We start from the raw sequence: 12,408 nt of genomic DNA on the forward strand, positions 1-12,408 counted from the left end.
ATCTTCACGTAATTTTAGCAAAAATTTTACGCGTTTCAACATAGAGGTTCGATTCACAAGGTTTAGATCGGGAGTTTCGTAGCTGTTGCTACCTTCCCCGTATATAAATGTTGCCGGAGTTAAAGGTACTAATTCAGATGGATTATTGTGAATGTAGGTCAATGGTCTGCTATTTATAACCGATTCACAGTCACATAAAATTGTAGTTAGTTCTTCATAATCTACAACAGATTTACCTAACACACGACGCAGAAGAGTCTTAAGCATTCCAGCTATCCGCTCCCACCATCCACCCCACCATGCTGCTGTGGGTGGAATAAATTTCCAAATTATTTTCTGAGCGGTTGAGTGCGCAGCAATCTTGTCCCAATCTAAATTCTTTAAATAATTGTTTGCTCCTACAAAGTTCTTTCCATTATCCAAGTAAATGACCGATGTTCTACCTCTTCTTGCGATAAATCGTCTGAATGCTTGAATGAAAGCATCTGTAGTGAGAGATCGTACTAATTCATAGTGAACTGCTCGGTACACAGCACAGGTAAACAAAACGATCCAAGCTTTTTCATTCGATTTTCAATACAGAGGACCGGCATAGTCCACACCAGACACTTGGAAAACTTTTGTCTGAGTAACTCTTTCTCTTGGAAGGGGAGCAAAAGGAACTTCTACTGGTTTAGCTTGATGACGCTTACAAGTCACACACTTGGAAATAACTTTATTTACTAATTTTTTAGCTTTAAGAATCCAGTATCGCTCTCTGAGTCTTGAGAGTAAGATGGAACCATCGCTTTTATATGCTCTTCACGGATTAATTCTAACACAACACTGTTAGCAGGTTAAAGGATTGGACATCTGAAATTCTCATTCTCATCACTATGTACCAGTTTGGTCTTTACTCTCAGAATATCACTTTTATCTCGAAAAGCTTGTATTTTGGCGAGAAATTTATCATCTTGGAAATGCGTTGTTTGCATTGACTTAAAAAATCACACTTTTTGCCTTTGTTAACTCCTCACAGATTAAACTTCCCTTTAACTTATCATGATGTGAAACGTTGTGGACAAAACGTAGGATCCAAGCGACTACTCTTACATTTCTGCTATATGTTGAAAAGTAATTACACCATATTTCCGTTACTTCAATATTTACCATGGAAATTACTACTTGTTTTCTTTTTTCCAAATTTACTTCCTCTTTATTAACGGAAATTTCGTCAGCTGCTGCAGGCCATTGCGTGTGGGAAAGATATAGCCAGCTGGGCCCTCCCACCACTTCGAATTGCCAAGTTGTTGAGCAGAGCAACCTCTACTTGGTAAGTCTGCGGGATTCATAGATCCGGGAAAATGCCTCCATGCTTTTACTGGAGTCAATTTCCTGATTTCTTGAACTCGATTTTCCACAAATACACCCCATGTGTCTTCTCTTTTAAGCCAAGCTAATACAGTTGTTGAGTCTGTCCAGAAATGAACTTTGTCCGCCTGAAACTGTTTTACTATTTCAATAGATAGACGAGCTGCAATTGTGGCACCAAGAAGTTCAAGTCGAGCAATCGTGGTTTCCTTTTTCCCACTAGGTGCGATTCCTGCTTCACTCTGCATCAGGTGAACTTGAACATTGCTTTCATCTTCTATTCTCAAGAAAACTACTGTGGAATACGCAAATTTACTGTCATCACAAAAGAACTGTAATGAAATGCTCTCGTAACCTTTGTCACAATGTAATCACCTTGGGATTTCTATGTGCTTCAGATATTCAAGCTGACTTAGCCACTTTGTAAAATCTTCTCGTGTTTTTGTGTCAACTTCATCGTCCCAACCAATTTTAGCTTTCCATAAATTTTGTAATCATAATTTTGTTCGAAACGATACCGGGCTAGCTATCCCCATAGGATCAAAAACTCTGTGTGAGGCAGCTAAAATGCTTCTTTTGGTGATTGTTTCATGTTTTGTGCCTTTCATATCAGGAATATTAATTAACAGAGTATCACTTTGTCTATTCCACTTCATTCCCAGAATATTGGTCTCACTAGAATTAGGTTCTGATGGGTTAGTAGACTCCCACCCTCGTAAATCAAATTGTCTTTCAGCCATAATATTAGTAGCAACTTCTATGAATTGTTTCAGCTCTGATTCAGTTTTCACGCTTGTGAGGCAATTATCTACATAAAAACTGCATATTAGTTCCTGTATAATCTCTTTAGGGTATTTTTCATTCCCTCCCATTGCTTCTTCTAGTTTATTATTCAAATGGTATTGAATAGTGGCTCCTAGCAAAAACGGACTACAAGAAACGCCAAACACAACTCTTCGATGACGAAAATGTTTCAGCTGTCCATCTTCTCCATACCATAAGAATCGCAAGAAATTTCTATCATTTTCATAAGGACTTATTTGCAAAAAAGCCTTACGTATATCAGCTGTTACACCAAATTGATATCTTCGAAATTTATTTATTATTAAGGGAATTACTTTTTACCTTTTTTCTACACAATCATTTAAACTAGGAACTCCATTTCTCTTAGATGAAGCATTGAACACGGGCCTGATTTTAGTTGTGCTGCTCTCCTTTATCACAGGTCAATGAGGTAAGTAGTGACAAGGTATTCCCATGTCTTCTTTTGGAACCTCTTCAATTATTTCCTCTTTCTCCCAGTCCTTGAACACTTCTTCATAGGCATCATACAATTTGTCGGTTTTCAACTTGCGTGTTGTCATTTGCAATCTCTTTAACGCCAAATCATAATTATCTGGCAAAGGCAAATGCCCATCAAGCAATGGCAGACTAACTATAAAACGGCCATCTCTTTCAACTTTCACTGTACTTAAGAAATGCTGCATTGAGGCTTCTTGCAGTTCCTCTCTAGATTTTTGTTCTGAAGGATCTTTTATTCCTGAAGAATCTAATCTCCATAGCTCAGAAATATCCATTTCTTTTACTAAAAGGGAAGTAACCAACATTGCGTTGCTTGACGGTAAATCATATTCAGCTGCTTTCCCTGTTAAAGTCCATCCCAGTAGTGTCTCTATTGCAACTAATCCGCTGGCCAAAACTCTTCTTTTTCCAGTCATAAGTTTTCCTATTACGTCAGCTCCAAGCAGAATTTGAACTGGTTGTGACTCATTTTCGACGTCTGATAACTTTATATTCATTTCTTCAAGCTCTTTTAACCAGGGTCCAAAGCTAACAGGTGTTATAGTATCACAAATAGATGCTTGATCTAAAGCTTCCATGTTACAAGTCAAGTTATTCTCTGGATTCCTTAATCTAATTCTATAACACGTGTGTTCAAATTTATCTGATTTATGACCACCAAACAAAGAGTGTATGAGAGTTTCTTTTCTCAAGGGAACATATTCCATCTTTTCAGCCGAATTTTTTAAAATATATGTTCTTTGTGATCCAGAATCTATAACTGCTCTCATCACAATTTCTTTCCTATCAGATATCAGCTTTAGTTTCATAGTTTGAAGGAACACTTTCGGACCGTACGTGATGTTGGACATGTTTATTTCAGAACTTTCACTTTTCTGCTTAGATTTATCGGGTTCACGATTTTTTGCAGCTAAAGATTCACACATTAGTACCACATGTCTTTTACCGCATATGACACATTTTATAAAAGCTTTGCACTTACGAACTGGATGCCCTTGCATTAAACATTCAAAACAGCATTGACTTTCTCTTAATATGTTCTCTCTTTCAGTTAAAGTCATATTTCGAGCGGAAAAGCAATCTGAACTTTTATGTTTCCCTGAACAAAACACACACCCTTTCTTCAAATCTTTTACATCTGTGTTCAATAGATTTGCCGCTGTTGGAAATCTTTTTGTTGGCAAATCTCTTGCTTTCTTTTTAAAGGACTGGCGTTTTTCATCTGATCCCCAGCCAAAACCTGACATGGTCAAATTAATTCTTTCTTCACCTTCCGTTTCTGCCTTCAGAAAAGCCGTGATGTTTGTTAATCGCTCTTTGGCGTCAACTGAAGCAACGCGCGAAGAACTGCGGTTCCAGGCTTTTAGAAACTCTTCTTGGAAACAAGATTCTACCATAGGGAATAGTATTGAAGCGCATTTCTCGTTCGTAACACTTAACGTTTCTAAAGCTCTAAGATATGACTCTAGTTTGTCATAAAGGGATATCTTTTCATGATTTTGAACGGAAACTATGAGCTTCAACAATTCCCTAACATAAACTTCGACCGAAAGGTCATCCTTGCCAAATCGGGCTTTGAGGCTATCTACTGCTTTGGTATAGTTTGCAGCTGTTGGAGGAAAGCTTTCCACAACTTCTCTAGCTCTAGATCCAACAGTTGTAGCCTGAATCAGGTATTGAAATTTTTTTTCAGGGGCAATATCTGTATCGTTATTAATTTGTTCAAATTGTCCCTAGAATGGTAGCCAATCTTTTAAATCTCCACTAAATTGCCTAAGTTCTAATTTTGGCAAATTAAACTGCTTTCTGGCACTGGCACTAATAATATTTGGCGGAGACTCACCGGTTCTTTGCGATGTAGCTTGAAGTCTCGCCAACTCCAGTTCATGTTTTCTTATATTTTCTCTCTCTTCATATTCTCTTTGTCTCTCTTTTTCTTCATATTCCTCCTTTTGTCGTCGATCATTGACTGTAGCTACCAATACACTTGTTACAAAATCTGGAACAGATAAATATTCTTTACTTTTCAAAATGATTGTTTTCAGATCCGCTACAGTAGCTTTTTGAGGTAATACTTCCCCAATTTCTTGGGCAACAATAATAAGATCCTCCTTTTTAAATCCTTTTGATGCTAAAAACATTTTTTAAATCAGAAGTAGCGTATCAACCATCCTGTTACGGACGCCACAAAATGTCGTTAATAAGTTAAAATAAATAATGCGGACGTCTTTTAAATAAAATCAATCAAATGAACTACAAGTTCTACAGATGAATGACAACAAATATAAAACTTTAATCTCTTAATAACTAATAATTTAGCATCAAAAACGGATTCTAAAAATTATAATTCTAAATTACAAAAAAAAGAACAACAACAAAAACTATCTCAGGTTGCCACGCAACCCAAAGTGAAATTTTAAAACAAATAAATCTGAAGAAAATTAAAGGTGGCGCTTCTGTCAAATATACATACGTTAATGACTTAAAATCTTAAACACAAAGTAAATCCGTAAAATGTTTCAATTGGGTATAATATGAAAAAAACACAACTAATTCGATTTAGTAGAAACAACATATGACGCAATGCTAAACGAATGGAATTTAGTTGTTGTTTATTTAGTCATTGTTATTAGTAGTTGTTGTTATTTGTTTTAGTTGTTGTTGTTTATTTAGTTGTATTTAGTTTCAATAACTTTTCTTTATAATGCAATAAAATCTGGCGAGCAGCTATTTAAACGATCGAACACTTCGTTTATTTATTTGTGGCTTGAAGTTAGGCTCGCAGAAAATGCCGTTCATGGGTTAAATTTAGTAGGAACAACACAACCTGTGACGTAGGCTATGTTATACCCAATTTAGGGAACGAGGGAAATCTTAGTAATTATAATTGGTTTATTAAATGGGTCGCGCGATTCCCACAAAGAGCAAAGGGAAAAAATATGTTGCTTTTAATTAATGCATACTTGAGCCAAAAATAGATTTAAGAACAGGATGTGAATTTAAAAATGTGAGAATGCATTTCGATTAGAATAATAAAATAAAATAAAAGGATTTACAGAAAAGAGCTCATATGAAAAGATTAATTGAAGTTTTTTATGTTACATATGTATAATAAGATTGGGGGCTATATTAATTCCACATGCTTTGGAAATGTCATGCTATAGCGTCCAATAAAACAAATATTAATTGTTTAACCTATGTTATTCAATGAATAATATATTCAATGTTAATAATCCATACCTTAGACGATTTAAGCAAGACAACAATCTCTTCCTTCTTCGTATTAATGTGTCTTTCTTAGGATTATATTATCGGTGAATATAATCCAAAAGTTATATTTTTTTAAAAAAAATGTAACATCAGGATTGATGACAAAATTTTTTTAAAAGCAACCAGACTTTTGATATCGAGAAATACACGTACAGTACAGTCTTTAAGTTAGGTAATGGTTACAATTGGGTACTTGCATTTCAGGAAGAAGATGAAATATGCCCACACATGTGACCTAAGATGTCAGATCCGGCTGATCGTTTGTAAGGAAAATGGCTTGTTAAAGTTGAGCTAAACTTCGCCACACATGTTAAAATGTTAGTTAAAGTGAAGTTAATTAAATACAGCCCCGTATCCCTCATCGAATATGTTGAAATATAATTCTTTCTCGTCTGCATCTTTTACTTAGCTTCGATACATTATTTGTTTATGCATTTTATCTTAACTGCGATATATTTTTGTTTTGTGTACCTCGCAACATCAAAACTAATTTGCTTATGTTCTACGCGACTTCGTACCGATTAGAAATATAAGGAGAAAGAATTGAAATCTTTATGTTGGATTGGACAGTATAGTAATATTAGATAGCAGTAGTATTGGATAGAAATTTTTGTGAAGGAACATGTCGCTTAAGAGAATTGCTACTTGACGGGCTTGGCTTTCTCCAAATAGAATGAAAAGAATAGTTGCTAACGTAAACAAATGGCACTTTTCAACAACCAATCAGGATCGAGATCTCTAAGTTACGTCACTTGCAGGTATCTCATTCCAAAAAAGAAGTCTACTTTAAAGTTATTGTTTAAATTTTAATTATGTGTTTCATTTTAAACCTAACAAAAATTTTTAAAAACTAAGTTTAACTCATACTATATGAATTTGTGTTTTTTATACACGAATAATAAATGAAAGTATATACATATATATATATATACAAGAGAAATATTTAAATAATTTTATCTATTATTTTATTTTCTGTTAAATGATTTCTTTAAAAATATGCACAAATCTTATTACGTAATTCACAATATTTAATAAAATTGTCCTATAGTAATTGTTTCTTAATATTTAATCGAGTATTGTGCAACTGAATTAAATTGCAACATTTAATTTTATTTAAAGTAATGCAAGCCACTGTCATCAAACCCTTAAACTTTCGATGAAGAGTGAGTTCAATTTATGTGCATTTTAATCACTGTCTGGTTGATAAGGGTGAGTGCCTGGAGGAGGGTCACTTTATTTGGAAAGAACTATAGTTCCAAGATAGAAGCAGCTGTCGTTGGAACTACCCTCCCCCTAATGGTCAGTATGCGATGCGTTGAAGACAAGGTGCAATGTTACACACCTCCCATCTTCTGTATCCCGATAATCAATTGCTTCAGAGATATTGGATAATGTTTGCCAGGAATAAATAGAAACTGAGGTTCCTTATTGTCTAAAGTGTTGCCCTGAGAGAATTATTTGCTGAGATTAAAATTTGGACTGTAATGCTTTCGTTTTAATTTCTTGGGCGTTCTTGAAACATGTGTATTTTGTTATAGTTTGCGCAACACAGAATGTTCCTGTTGTGCTGTGAAGATAATATTTTATTTTTCTAACTACTATGAGTTTGTAACAGTTATTTATGATTGTTAGATTAATTTTGTTGTTCTTCAAATAGCGTCCTTAGCCTAAAAATGGCGTAAAATGATAATAAGCAGAAAATTCAAAGTTTTTTGAAAATGAAAAATGTATGAGCTCTGATGCTTCAATGAATGGAATGTCATACTCCTACGCTGTTTTTTTTTTTTTTTTTTTTTTTTTTTTTTTTTTTTTGGACTGAAAGGCAAATATTTCAAATATAATGAAATATTGATTTTTATAATTTCCATTGATGGTTAAAAGTTTTTCCCAAAAATGGCTTGGTTTAAGTACAATTATTTTTTTGTAAAAATTAAGTTATTCGTCTGTTAAAGTTGAGACAATTTTTTCTGTGAGATAATATAGGGTGAATTGAAGTAGGATAAGTATACGAAAAAAATGGTTAAACCCTCAAAACGTCAATTTGACTCTTCATGGAACAAAAAAAATTATTCTATTGCAATAATCACTCCCAAGAAATACATTTAGCGCATGTTTTATTTAATATTACGATTCAGAACAAAATGCATGTAGAATTTTGTTTTGCATTTTTTGATGACGAGGTAACCTACAAATTTTTTAAGTTGGTATAAGAATTTAACAACGAAACTAACTTGATTTGCGGTCAACTATTGAAGTCTAACTATTGACAATCTGATTATTTAGAATGACAGTTCAAGATAAAGCTATGAAATAAATTTTTTCTTTGCCAATTTAACACATTATTGAGTTTTTCGGAAGAAAATTTTATTTTTTTTTCCAACAGAAGACTTAATTTTAGTTTTTTCACAACCAACTTCACATTTAATTCGTATAATCATTATAAATTTTAGAAGCTGATATAGGAAGGCGTACTTGTAAAAAAGTTCGGTAGATTCTACGCAGTAGTTTTTGGTTGGCAACCCCGTAACGAAGCAGTAACCCATTTTAGGCTTGAAACAGGCCACGATTACTTATCAGAACATTTATATAACATAAAAATTCTTCCCAGCAAAGCATGTCCAATTTGTGGCACAGGTATATTAAACTCTGATCACCTCTTGTTGTGCAAGGGTGATTAGTGACTTTCCCACTTTTCTGGGAGTTAGGAACTCCCAGAAAAGTGGGAATGTCACTAAATTGTATTGGGACGCAAGAATTCTCATGAATTGTCACTTACTATACCTTTTTCACATTAATGTTTAAAATTTTATATTGTTGAAATGTTTATTGATTCAAATGCTTATTGTTCTTTTTTGTTGTTGTTCACTTTACATAAATTATTGAATTGTTTCTTTGTTATTTTTCTGCTCCTTTGTGATGTAGTGAGCTGTCAAATTTTCTGAATTGAATTCCTAATAAAGACATATGAAACACAGTTTTTGGTTGGTGCCCATTCATATATCGAAGATGAAAAGCAGCACTTTAGCCATATTTTACTTTTTTTATGGTCTAAAAAGTAAAAATGGCGTCCAAGCACGAAAAAGAATTATCTGATGTGTTTGGAGAAGATTTACGCTAGTGCCAAAACTGGTTTGCGAAATTTCAATTCCGCAAAATTCCTATTAAGATACACTACGTAAGATTAGGTCGATGAAGATACAATAAAGGCATTAATTTTATTTTATACCCGTCGTGGTCCGTTAATATATATATATAACTATAATATAGTATATATATATAAACGTTATATNTTAATGAACCATTACTATTTATAAGTTAAATATTAATGATAATGAGTAATGAATGCTTAACAATCATTAATTTCTTCATTAGTAGTTTCCATGTATCTTAGTAAAATAAAACATAATCGAATTACGAAGAAAAACACAAAATGATAACATGAAGAACACATTATTCAAAGCATTAATATTTACATGTTAAATAATAAGGGCAATGAATAGTGAATGCTGAACAATCATTAATTTCTTTATTAATTGCTTCCTTAACATGTTATTTATCTTAGTAAAATAAAATATAATCGAATTACGATGAAAAACACATAATGGCACTTGTTTACATGCACTTTATCGGTTCTCGAAAATGGTCACATTCTTTTCGAGTCCTAATTCATCCCTTCTCGAAGAAATTTCTTGATTTCATTAATTCTGAGAACAACTATTTTTCTATTGAAAGAAAATAAGTTACTCGTTTATCTTAGAAAAATCTTTCTTTGTCTTTGATCATGAAATCGCTTTTCTACGATTGCGTCAGCATCAATTGGTTTATTGAATAGGTATATCTTTTTTCTAGCATTGGCAGTACTAACTGATTTCATTTTAAAGTATGAGTACTATGGATATTAATAATTAAATTGCAAAAATCTTTCGGAATTAATAATGTTTCTATCGGTCATTATTTCTTTCCTTTACGAATTTTTTTAAAAATTTAAAATAATTTTGTTAAGAATTTAGTTTTTTGGTTAAGTTAATGTTTTGGGGACTACTTGGATTTCAATAAAGATATACTGTAAAGAATGGATACTCAATTTCCTCGAAAATGTCTCCGTTTTTGACGAAACCGTTCCCTTGTATATTCTCCGAGCGAACATTTCGTCAAAGTGATAAAATAGCTATCGTCACTTTAAGAATCCCCCCCCTCAAAAAAAAACTCACAGTTCTTAATGTATCTACGTAATAATTCTTAATGTATCTACGTATTCACGTAATCATTTTATGGAGGACACCATATAGTTTGATCAATATCACTAGACGTAAGAAAGAAAAGAAACAGAGCTGAGAGATAAACTACACTCATGCTCAAAGAAAGATTCGAACCCGGCATCTTCTTGGCAGTATGACAACTTTTTGACCACCATATATTCCAGTCAGCGTATTTCGTTACTCTATTTTCGCTATTCGAGTTAACAATCTTCCAGAATACATTGCGATGAGGCTTTGATTAGTGAAAACATTTTCGTCATATATTTGGGAGTTCGCAAATCACATAATTTCATAACGAAATAATTGTTAAATTTAAAGAAATATAGCTCAAGGATTGAAAAAAAGTGAAAAATCTATTTTTGAGAGTGTACTCGATTCTAAAATAAAGTAGGATTAGTTTTAAAAGATTAAAAATTGATTAAGATTAAAAATTGGGCGATTTTATACATTCTTTATTAATTTTTAGTTGTGCTTCAAGCCTTGATCATTTAAATCAATATGAAATTAATAACAGTACGGAAACTGTTTCCAAGAAACAGAATCCTATAAATTTTAATTTTATTACTTAAAGCTTAATTTAGAAAATTTTAGGTTTGCGATTTTTCAAAAAAAGTAATAATAATAATAATAATAAACAAATAAAAAAGCATCTAAACGCAGCGAATTATTTGGCCAGCATTGCTAAACTGACGAATGAATAATTAAATTGGAAAAAATAAATTTCAATAGTTTAATTCGGCCAAAGTTGAAATAGAATAAAAATATAATACTTAAGCCTCTATTGCAAGTAACTCTTAAAAATGAAATATACAAATCCGAGAAATAAAATTTCGCCTCTTAATCTAGGAAAAAAATTTATGAAATATTAATAGTTCAAATATCATACTAAAAATTTATTTTAAGCAAGGCTAAAATATTGAATAATAGTTCCATGAAAAATTTCTTTTTGATATTTTTATCTCGTCAAATTACATAGAATATTAATAGAACTAATAACATTTTCGAAGCGAAGTCGTCCATACATTGTAACACAAAAGTATGGAATTATTGAGTTAAAAAATTATTATTTTACTTTCGACAATTACATGGAATATTAATGACCAAAATATCAGACATGAAGCTTTAACGTAACTCCAAAACATGAAATTATTATGAAAAAAATAAATTTAAATATTATAATTTTGACTAATTATATAGAATAATTATTTTATACTCGAGGTTTCATTGTGAAACCAAATAATGGCTTATTAAGTTAAGAAAATAATTTTAATATTTTAATTTCAACTAATTACATTATATATTAGTCAAAGTATCATACTTATAATATTGCAAGTAATAATAAATATGTAATAACTAAGTCAAAAAAGAATTTTTTTTTTATGTACAAAATGCTTTAGCATTGATAATTCACATATCATATTAAATTTTTATTGTAATACTATAAAATATCAGAGAATTAATTAAATGTTAAATAATGTTAAATAAATGTTAATATTTTAATCTTGGCAAATTACATGTAATATTAATAGTCCTAATATCATACTCGAAAAACTTATTATGACATTAAACAATGGAATTAAGTTAGAAAAATAAATTTTAATATTTTAATCTGGGTGAAACAAATAGAATATTAATCGCTTAAATAAGATACTCAAAGCTTTATTGTAAGTGACACTGATTTTAAAAAATGCTTTTTTTCAAAAAAAGGAAAAAAAGGATAGTTTTTTATGGTCAAATTGAGTACGTAAAATTTATCTGCCTCTCTTCTTAAAGCAATTTATATAAGATAAATTGTTGTATGTTGATTGAATGCTAGAAATCTTAAAATCTATTATTCATTTACGAAATTGGAAAATGGGATAAGTTTCATGCACAATTTTACTGAAACTGAACTTTACCTTTCAGGACCTTAGGCGATATCTTAGTAACTTCTCAGGAAATCCCTTATGATAAACACTTAACGATTTCTTAGTAAATATGATAAGTTTATGCGAATTAATACTTAAAGTTTTAATTAAGTCAGGGAGTGTTGAAGTCTCAAATGATTTTTATCAATTAAAATATTACATAAAGGAAAATAACATCTTCAATTCGTTTTCTGTAATTACAAAAGGACATTTGTTTCAAATTAAAATACTGCTGGAAGCATTTCAATAAAACTAAATTTAAACATAAAAAAAATTGGTGCAATTGTAATTAGTTCTTGTTTTTTAAAATATTATTCTAT

Source organism: Parasteatoda tepidariorum, chromosome 10 (genome assembly GCF_043381705.1).
Source record: "Parasteatoda tepidariorum isolate YZ-2023 chromosome 10, CAS_Ptep_4.0, whole genome shotgun sequence".
Taxonomy (NCBI): domain Eukaryota; kingdom Metazoa; phylum Arthropoda; class Arachnida; order Araneae; family Theridiidae; genus Parasteatoda; species Parasteatoda tepidariorum.